General features: G+C 34.2%; 1 pseudogene; it reads left to right on the plus strand.

Annotated features, from left to right (window-relative positions):
* Positions 1–3868: 3868 nt before the first annotated feature.
* LOC148755150 (cytochrome c oxidase subunit 6C pseudogene) lies at positions 3869–5244 on the plus strand (annotated as a pseudogene).
* The last annotated feature ends 4340 nt before the right edge of the window (positions 5245–9584 follow it).

The raw sequence follows: 9584 nt of genomic DNA on the forward strand, positions 1-9584 counted from the left end.
TTTTTCCTTCAAAACAAAAAATCATTCATTAAAACTGCTGGAAATCATGCTGGTTAAAACAGTAGTTTGCGATTTTCCAAGTACTGAGTGCCTCTTAAAGGAGAATTCGTTATAATAGCAAAGTACTGGGCTGACTTTATTTGTGTTAAACAACAGTCTCTTTGGAAATGCTGGACATGTAACAAAATGAATGTGCACTGCCCTCACAGAGATAAAAATATTGATCTAAGCAGCACCACAACCTAACAACTATAGGTTATTGGAAAATAATGAAATCTCATCTTTCTGTTCCAGCATGTGAAAGCCCCTGATTATCACTAGAGTACTTAATTATCCAGTGAGCGTATCTTCCGGACAGAGTCCTAAAGAGGAACAATCACAAATTTCTGATTTGATTTTTTGCTTGTGTTTTTTCCCCCGCAAGAGGTTGAAATTAAATGCATTCCTCCTTCCTGTAATATATTCTTGGCTCAGGACTGTCAAGAATTGATAATACTGGAGGTTAAGAAACAGCTTAGTAAATTTAAGCCACCTGGATAATTGAATTTAAAATGTTCTTCCTTCCAAATTAACCAGATATATTCTTGGTTACTAAAACAATTCCCACTTCCCTGCTAGTTTCCTGGACCCATCTTGGTATAATGCATTCTATAGCCTGAGTTGACTCTTCTTAGCCTAATTAATCCACTAGATTAAAAAGACAACAATTGCAAGTCCTACCTATTTATTCTTTACAAGTGTTTCACCTTATACATACAAGCTATAGAGGCATTGGAAGTAAAATGATAGAAAAAGATGTACCATAATCTTAACTACCGTGTTTCCCCGAAAATAAGACCTAACCCGAAAAGAAGCCCGAGCATGATTTTTCAGGATGACATCCCCTAAACATAAGCCCTAAAGCATCTTTTGAAGCAAGAATTAATATAAGACCCGGTCTTATTTTCGGGGAAACACGGTATATATTATAAATTATAGGAAAACTATGGTGGCTCTACTAATATCAGGCATAGAATTCAATAAAGACGAGGAGTACTGCAAGAGATAAAGACGGACATTTTTAATGATAAAAGGGTTCACTAATCAGGAAGCCGTAACAATCCTAAATGTGTTTGCTCCTAATCACAGAGCATAAGAACACATTAAAAAATAAAGAAACTGTAGGGAAAAGTAGGAAAAAAAAGTATAGTTAATGATTTTAACACTCAATTCTCAGTAATTGATGGACCAGTAGACATAAAGTCAGACAAATAGAGAATAGCATTAACAAACTTAATGAATATTTATGGCAAACTTCATCCAACAACTTCAAAGTACAAGTGGACATGGGACATTCATGAAAAAGAGTTTTGCTAAATTTGAAATTACATATAGTATGTTCTCTGACTGTTAAAGAATTATATTAGAAATCAATATAAATGATATTTTAAAATGCTCAAATATTTTGAAATTAAACTATATGATTCATGAGACAAAAGTATAATCACAAGAGAAATTAGAAAATATTCTCAACTGAATGATAATGCAAATGCAACATATCAAACCTTCTGGGTTGAAGTCAAAGCAGTAGAGGAAAGTATATAACTTTAAATGCTTCGTTTAGAAGGGAATAATATTCTAATCTTCTTACTCTACATTTCCCTTTTAAGAGTATAGAAAAAGAAATTAAATATAAAGTAAATAGAAAGAAATTATAAAGATATAAATGGAAATCAATAAAATGGAAAACAAATAGTAGAAAAAATCAATGAAGTCAAAAACTAATGTGAAAATATCAGTAAAATGATAAAATAAAAAAAACCTATCTGTATTGATCAAGTAAAAAGAGAGAAGACATACTATCAATATCAAGAATGAAAGAGAAGAGAGAAGACATCATTACAGATCCTACAGATATTAAAAAAGATAATAAAGGAATATTATCGAACAACTTTAAGCCAATAATTCTGAAAATTTAGATAAAATGGACAAACCCTTGAAAGACAAAAATTGTCAAAACCATAACAAGTAAAAATAGAAAATCTACACAGCCCTATATAAGTTTTAAAAATTAGATTTGTAATAAAAAATTATTCCACAAACACAACTCTAGATTTAGATGACTTAACTGGTGACTTTTATCCAACTTTTAAGAAAGGCATAATACCAATTGTATACAAAGAAAATAGCAAAAGAAGGAATACTTTCCAACTCATTGCATGAGTCTAGAATTACACTGGTATCAAAACCAGGCAAAAACATTTGCAAGAAAAGTATAGTATACCTCATTAATATAGATGTAAAATTCTTGACACAATACCAGTAAATTAAATCCAGCAATATTCAAATAATAAGCCAGTAGTAATTAATTAACTAACCAAGGGTTTATTTCAGGAATACAAGTTTGATATAATATTTGAAACCAATATATTCACCATGTCAAATCAAATATAGAAGAAAACTATATAATCCCTGCAATACATTTAGAAAAATAATTGATAAAAGAACTAATAAAAGAGTTCAGCAAGGTTGCTAGATTAGGAGACACCAGCAATAACCGCCTAGAAAATACAGTTTAAAAAAATAAGATACTATTTGCAATAGCAAAAAAAAAAAAAAAGCTTATGCATCTAAGGAATTAACAAAGACTATACCAGGGTTTTATTGAGAAAACTTTAAAATTCCAAGAAAGTACATAGATCATAAATTGTATAAATGGAGTGACTTTCACACTCTTGCATAGGATGACTTAATATTATAAAGATGTCACTTGTCCCCAAATTGCTATATCAGTTCAGAGTAATCCAAATCAGAGTTCCCTCTGGCATTTTTTAATAGAAGCTTAATACGCTTACTCTGACATGTAAATGGGGGGGGGGGGGGGAGAATCCATAATTACCTAAAGTAACTGTAAAAAAAGAAGATTTAACATTCATATGAACCCACTACAAAGAAATAAAATATGATATTAGTAAACAAGCAGGCAATAGACAAATGGAATAGAGACAGATCCATGTATATATGAGAACCTAAAAATTACAAAGGTGACACCACAAATCAATATGGACAGAATAGATTGTTTTAATGGATAGGGTTAGGAAAACTTGCTCACTGTATGTGGAAGAAACCAAATCAGATTTCTACTTATTTGAATGTGGATTCAGAAGTGAACTCCAGATGAATTAAAACCTAATTGTGAAATACAAAATTATAAAGTCCACACAATAAACTATAGGAGAGCATATTTACAATCTAGGCGAAAGGAATGACTTTCTAAATGAAACTTCAATAGCACAAATCATAAAGCATAAAATGGATGAATTTAATTACATCAAAAGTAAAGATTTCTGGTCCATGACAGACACTACAGACAAAGATGAAAGAAAGAGGAGAGTAAAAGTTATTTGCAGTTTCCAAAACCAACAAGAGATATCTGCAATATTCAAAGAAGTCCCGCAAATCAAAAGAAGACAGCCTTGATAAAAAAATGAGGGAACAATATGAAAAGGCAGTTTACAGAAGAGGAATCCCAAAAGGCTAGCAGGCAAAATAAAAGACATTCAAATTTATTATTAGAGAGTGGCCATTAAACCAGCCATGACATCTATGACACTGGCAAAAATTAGAAAGTGGGATGACTGCAAGTGTTGGAAGGGATGTGAAGATGTGAAATTTTCATGCACTCACTCCTGGTAAGAACATTAAAAGTTACACAGCTATTTGAGAATAATCTTGGCTCTTCTTAACCACGTGTTATAATCCACATGATCCAGCAATCTCACCATGGATCTACTGCCCCAAGAAATTCTCAAAGAAATCCAAAAAGGGACACATGCAAGGACAGAGTTATTGGTAGCATGGGGACTCAGCGGCACTCTGGAATCGCAGCATGGGAGAGTGCATGTTTGTGCGGTGTGTGGTGGTTGCCACGGGGGTTTGCTGCAGCCAGAAGCAATGTGGATGGATCTCAACCTTGGTGCTCAGTGAAGAAAGTAAGAAATGGGCAAGTGGGCATTAGGGATGAAGGAAAACAAAGATTTTTTTTTTAAAATAGGGGAGAGAAAAAAGGGGAACGCAGTATGTATGACCATATTCAATACATACACACACACACAAAAACAAAAAAATTTAGACACAACATACACTTACAGTCATAAGAGAATAATCATTTATGGTATATCCACTACATAGATTATTTAGATTATGTGAATGCTTATTTTGTAATGCTAAATTTAAAAAAAAAGAAACAGGGCGCAAACTATATCACAGTATGACTAGGACCATTTTTTAAAAAGAGAGTATGTGCATACATATACACATAGGAGAAAAAATATCAGAAGGGAAAAAACTAAAATGCTACAAATAGTCGTATTAAGATGGGAAGATTATGGATAATTGTTTTCCTTTATCTCTCTATTTCCTCGGTCATATTTACATTTCTTTTCCTGTGCTCTGTTTCATAATTTCTTTGTAATCTACACTCTCACTTATCCTTCTTTCAAACAGTATATTGATCCTTTACAAACAAAAATAGAAAAGTAACAACTTTTTGCCTGAACTTAAAGTGAATCTACGTAATTCTCAGATCTTCCAATGGGCTGAAAAGTTGGTTGGCTCATCAGTTATGGCCTGCTCGAACCGCCACATTTTTTAGCCTTCTTACCTCGGTCTCAGGGAGCTCAATAGTGAAGATGTGTTAGTTCTTTTGCTTGACTGGGGTGAAGGTCTCTGGAGTACTTTGAGATCTGGAACTTTGTTTACAGGAACCTTAAGGTTTGACCTTGAAATAATTCCTTCAAACAGTTGAATCTGCCCACCATGACTTGCGATCACTCATAAAAGACTTACTGTGTGCTCCAGGCGAGGCCAGTGTGGAAAAGTTTCTGTTTTTCCTTTTTCCTTTCTCTTTCAAATTTTTATGATGATTCTTTTCCTATTTTTGTATGGATGATGTTAGCATAAAGACTACTTTTGAGCTCCATCCAGAAGGATGCTGGTTTTAAGGTAGAATATAGCTACCATTCCTTCCAGTGCTTTGGCGAAACCTCAGATGTGTGGCCTTCTGGACAAGCATCTGCGATTTCATATTGTTGGAGCAATTATTGTTTATCTGGGGGTTGCAGCTTTCTATAAGTTTGCTGAGGCTGAACTAAGGAAGAAGGCATATGCAGATTTCTACAGAAATTATGATTCCATGAAAGATTTTGAGGAGATGAGGAAGGCTGGTATCTTTCAGAGTACAAAGTGATTTCAGAGTTTAAAGAATTTGAGTTGACATCCGTGGAAGTTTGTCACTGACCTGTGTTCCTGAACTATGAAACATGGATATTCGGGCTAAGGGATAGTTTCTCTTGATAAACAAACAAATGTTGTAGACAGCAAAAAAAAAGACTTCTTTTGAAAAATTGCGCTGTGGCATCTTTGTTTTCACTTTTCACTGTTGATAATCCTAAATGCAGGAACCACTTCAATGGGAAAAGATTAGTCTAGTGTGAAAAAGAAAGTGATCGGAGATGACTTCAGAATAGGCAAATGTTCCAATTTTCATTAGACCCACAGCCAGGACCATTTTGTTGCTTCCTAGTCTAAATTCCAACAGTTATTTGCAGAGATGTGTTATGAATGAAGACAAAACCATGGAATTAACTTGCCAAGGGATCCTTTCGCAGATGCTATACATAGCTCCAGACGTCAAATTTAGCCCAGCAAGGAATCCCCAGAGAGAATAAATACATCTCAAATATTGTCCACAGATGTGCAGTAATCAGAAACCACCCATATAATACAGGACTGATCAGTTTTTTTCTTCATCCTCCTAATTTTTTTTCTATATCTTTTTCTACTCTACTGTCAGTTGTTCCTATCTCTTAAGACACATACTGAAAGGATGTCTCTGGGTCTTATCAGACATCTGTGGTTCTCTTTTCCCTCCATAACTGTCAGGAAAAAGAAAGTGGATAGTAGTTATCTGCAAAGTATCCTGTATTTCACCTTTATTATCTGTATGCTACACTATCCTAGATCTAACCCCTTGACAGTAATAAAGAAAAAATCTTTTTAAGAAATTGATCTACCCCTGCCGCCTATTCTTCACAGGAGGATGTGAGCCTTTCATTTATTACAGAATAATCGTCCTTATGCCAAAGTGTGTGAGGCAATATGTTAAAAGCATGTTCAGAGCCATTTGTCAGAATTAATGGCATCCCAGCACGTGGAGAAGCTTTGGGTGTCCTTCATGGATAGTGGCCAGGCCAGGGCTCAGGTCAGTTTCGGTCCTGGTCACACAAAGAACCATAATAGCATTTTGCATCTCTCTAACAAAGCACTCAGTGAGGAGATCAAAGGAATTGATGTCATTTAATTCACCTTCATACAGTGTTGTTCATGAAACTGTTTTTAATAAAAGATGCTGAGAGACAGGGATGATGGAAAGGGTTTGCGCTTTGAAGTTGGATAGACTTGGATTTGAATTCTATCACCATTATCTACTAGTGCATGACTTTGGGGACATGGTTGAGTCTCTCTGTCTCAGTTTGCTCATCTCTAAATTGGGGGGAGGAAGAGGAGGCAGGGGATAATGCCTCCCCTGAAGGCTTGTTCTGAAGACTCAAACAGATGGTCTAGCACAAAGTAAGCATTCAAGAAACAGCATTCTTTCTTAAATTACATGTTATAGCCTCTTTAATGTTCATAATAGTGGTTACGAGCAGTGGTTGTCAAAGTGTGTTGGAGGTCCCTGAGAATATTATACCAAAAGATGTTGCTGATTTTTTTCACTGTCATTCTTTTACTAGCATCTTGTATAGTTTTCCAGAGGCTACATGATAATGTGACAACACAGTAGATTGAATGCAGAGCAGATCAGAGAATCAAGGTGTCTTGCATTAACCTAGATATTAAAGAGATTTGCAAAAATGTAAAACAATGCCAAGCTACTTACTATAATATTTTTAGAATATACAGTTATTTTTCATAATATTATGTTATATAGATTACCATGTAGGTTACCAATTAAAATTAATATACAGGTAACTTTTAATATATAGTCAATAACCAGTTTTAAAATATGATTTAAAGAAATATAGTGGAAAATCCACCATAGTACCAAAAATATAACACACCTGAGAATAAAATTAGTGAAGAACGCATAAATGCACATGAATATAATTATAAAACCCACTGGATTTTCTATAAAAATGATTTTTACGATAAACATATTTTACTCGTAGGTAGAAATACTCAGTATTTCTTTCTAAATCGAACTAGAATTCAATAGTGTCTCAGTCCTAATGCGAAAAGAACTTGTTTTTGGAACTTGACAAATAATTCTAGATCTCCTGTGGAAGAACTAACTCGTGAGGAAAACGAGAAAACAAATCTGAACTAGAGGAATAATGGAGACTTGACCTGGCAAATATTAGAGCCTAGAATGCTGGTTTCTAAAACAATGTGTACGTCACAACAGCCATCAGACAAGTGAAACAGGATCGAGTGTATGCAAGCAGACCTGAGGTTCCAAAGGAAAACAGTACTCAAGGAGGAGGCCTGAAATCCGGGGGTGGAACACGGATTGCTTAGTCCACGGATACGGGAAAACTTGATAGCTATTTGTACCCCTGCCTCGGTCCTTACACCCAAATAAAGTACAGGTGACTCGGAGGAGCCCGTGTAAAATTGTAATTATAACTATGAAACCATTAGAACAAAACAGTGGGGAATTTTTTTATGGTTTGGAATAGAGCCTTTCTCAATATTAACACCAAGGCCAGAAAAATGTAGAGCTAAGATTGAATATTTTCTTATATAAAAACACTTAAATGTCTTCATGTCAAAAGACAGCATCAACAAGCTAAAAGACAAACCGAGAATGTCAAAGAATGATTGTTCCTTTACAAATCCAACAAATCGAACAAAGAATATCAAACAGGAAAACGGCCAAAGGACTTAAATAGGTGATTCACAAAAGTGCAAATGGCTTTTAAACACGTAAAAATTCAGCACACTCACGCTTAAGGAAATGATAATTAAAACTACTGTAAAATATTATTTTCTGTACGAAGTTGGCATAGATGTAAAAGGGTGGACTATGTAGTGCAGACAAGAGCGTAGGTTAACAAGCACTTTCATATCGGGTTGATGGGTGTATAAAGTGCTGAAACCTTGCTGCATGGGAATTTGGTGAGAACTATCAAATTGTAATAACAGTGATAATAACCAGCACTCCTGTCTTTTATTGACTTTAATGGGCATTACTTACAGTGTTTTATTATTAAGCAGAATAATGGCTATTGTTTTATGTGATAAAATGCACACACGTGCCATACTCACACATAACATATCTAGGTAATAACCATTTATTTCTATTTTATCATGGGCTTTTTTTAAAAATAAGGAATAGATATTGAAACTTAGTAAGTGAATATTTGGTATCTATTGGTAATATGTGATGGAATATATAAATAGATTTCTTTCCTTCCTTCCTTCCTTCCTTCCTTCCTTCCTTCCTTCCTTCCTTCCTTCCTTCCTTCCTTCCTTCCTTTCTTTCTTTGTTTCAGGTGTACAAAGCAAGGTAATAGACATTTAAACCCCTCATAAAGTGATAACCTACCCTCAAGGTACTATTTCTTAATATTAAGTCATCTTTACTCCTCTACTAAGATCCTCTTGGTCATAATTCCTTTAATATCTCATAGATTATATTTCAATAGAGGATTCTGATTTTGACCTGGGTGTTGAGACCAGCCTGCTGTTTGTCTGTCAGTAAGCTGGTTGGTTTGTTGCATGCTTTTTTGACAATTTCTGACTTTCTAATAAGATTTTTAGAGGTTTCCTTATTTCTCTGTGCTCTGAAGAGCTAACAAAGCATAGGCATTATCTATTCCTTGAAGATTTGAATGAATTGCCCATGAAATCCTCTGAGTCTGGAAACTTTGCAAGCTAAGACTTATTAAACAACTTCCTCGGTCCTTTCCTTGGTTATCGTTTAGATTTTCTGGTTCTTTCCATTGATTACAATCTTGGGCATCTCCCTTGGAAATCATTTATTTCTTATATTTAAGTTGATTAGCACAAAATCAAACAAAGTACTATCTTAAAGTGCTTCCATTTTTTTCAATATCTATGCTTAGTTTCTCTGTGTGAATCCTAGTTTTGAATATTTGGGCTTTCTCTTTGAGTTCTTGACTAAGCTAAGTAGTAGATTAATACAATACACGGATTCCTTCCTCCCACACCCCAAGAACTATTTCTTATTTATGAGTTATACCATTTTCTAATTTATTAATATTTCATTTCATGTCTCAGCTTTTAATTCTATTTTCCTAAGAATTATGAACTGTTTTGATAATGGACTATTTTTTAGAGCAGGATCGGGTTCACAGCAAAATTGAGCAAAAAATACAAATTCTCTTTATTACTTGAACTGGATACTTGAGTTTTGTATTTTTCTTTTTTATTTAATAAACTGCTTAATAGAAAAATGCCCTTAGAGTCCAACTTCAACTATATCTCAATGGTTTTAAAGTTGTATTTTTATTGTAGTTATTTTCTAGATATTCTATCTATAGTTACAAGTTTTATTTCCTTTTTGATTCAAAGACTGGATT

Source organism: Rhinolophus sinicus, chromosome 15 (genome assembly GCF_057876585.1).
Source record: "Rhinolophus sinicus isolate RSI-liver-muscle chromosome 15, RSI-T2T, whole genome shotgun sequence".
NCBI classification, from domain to species: Eukaryota; Metazoa; Chordata; class Mammalia; order Chiroptera; family Rhinolophidae; genus Rhinolophus; species Rhinolophus sinicus.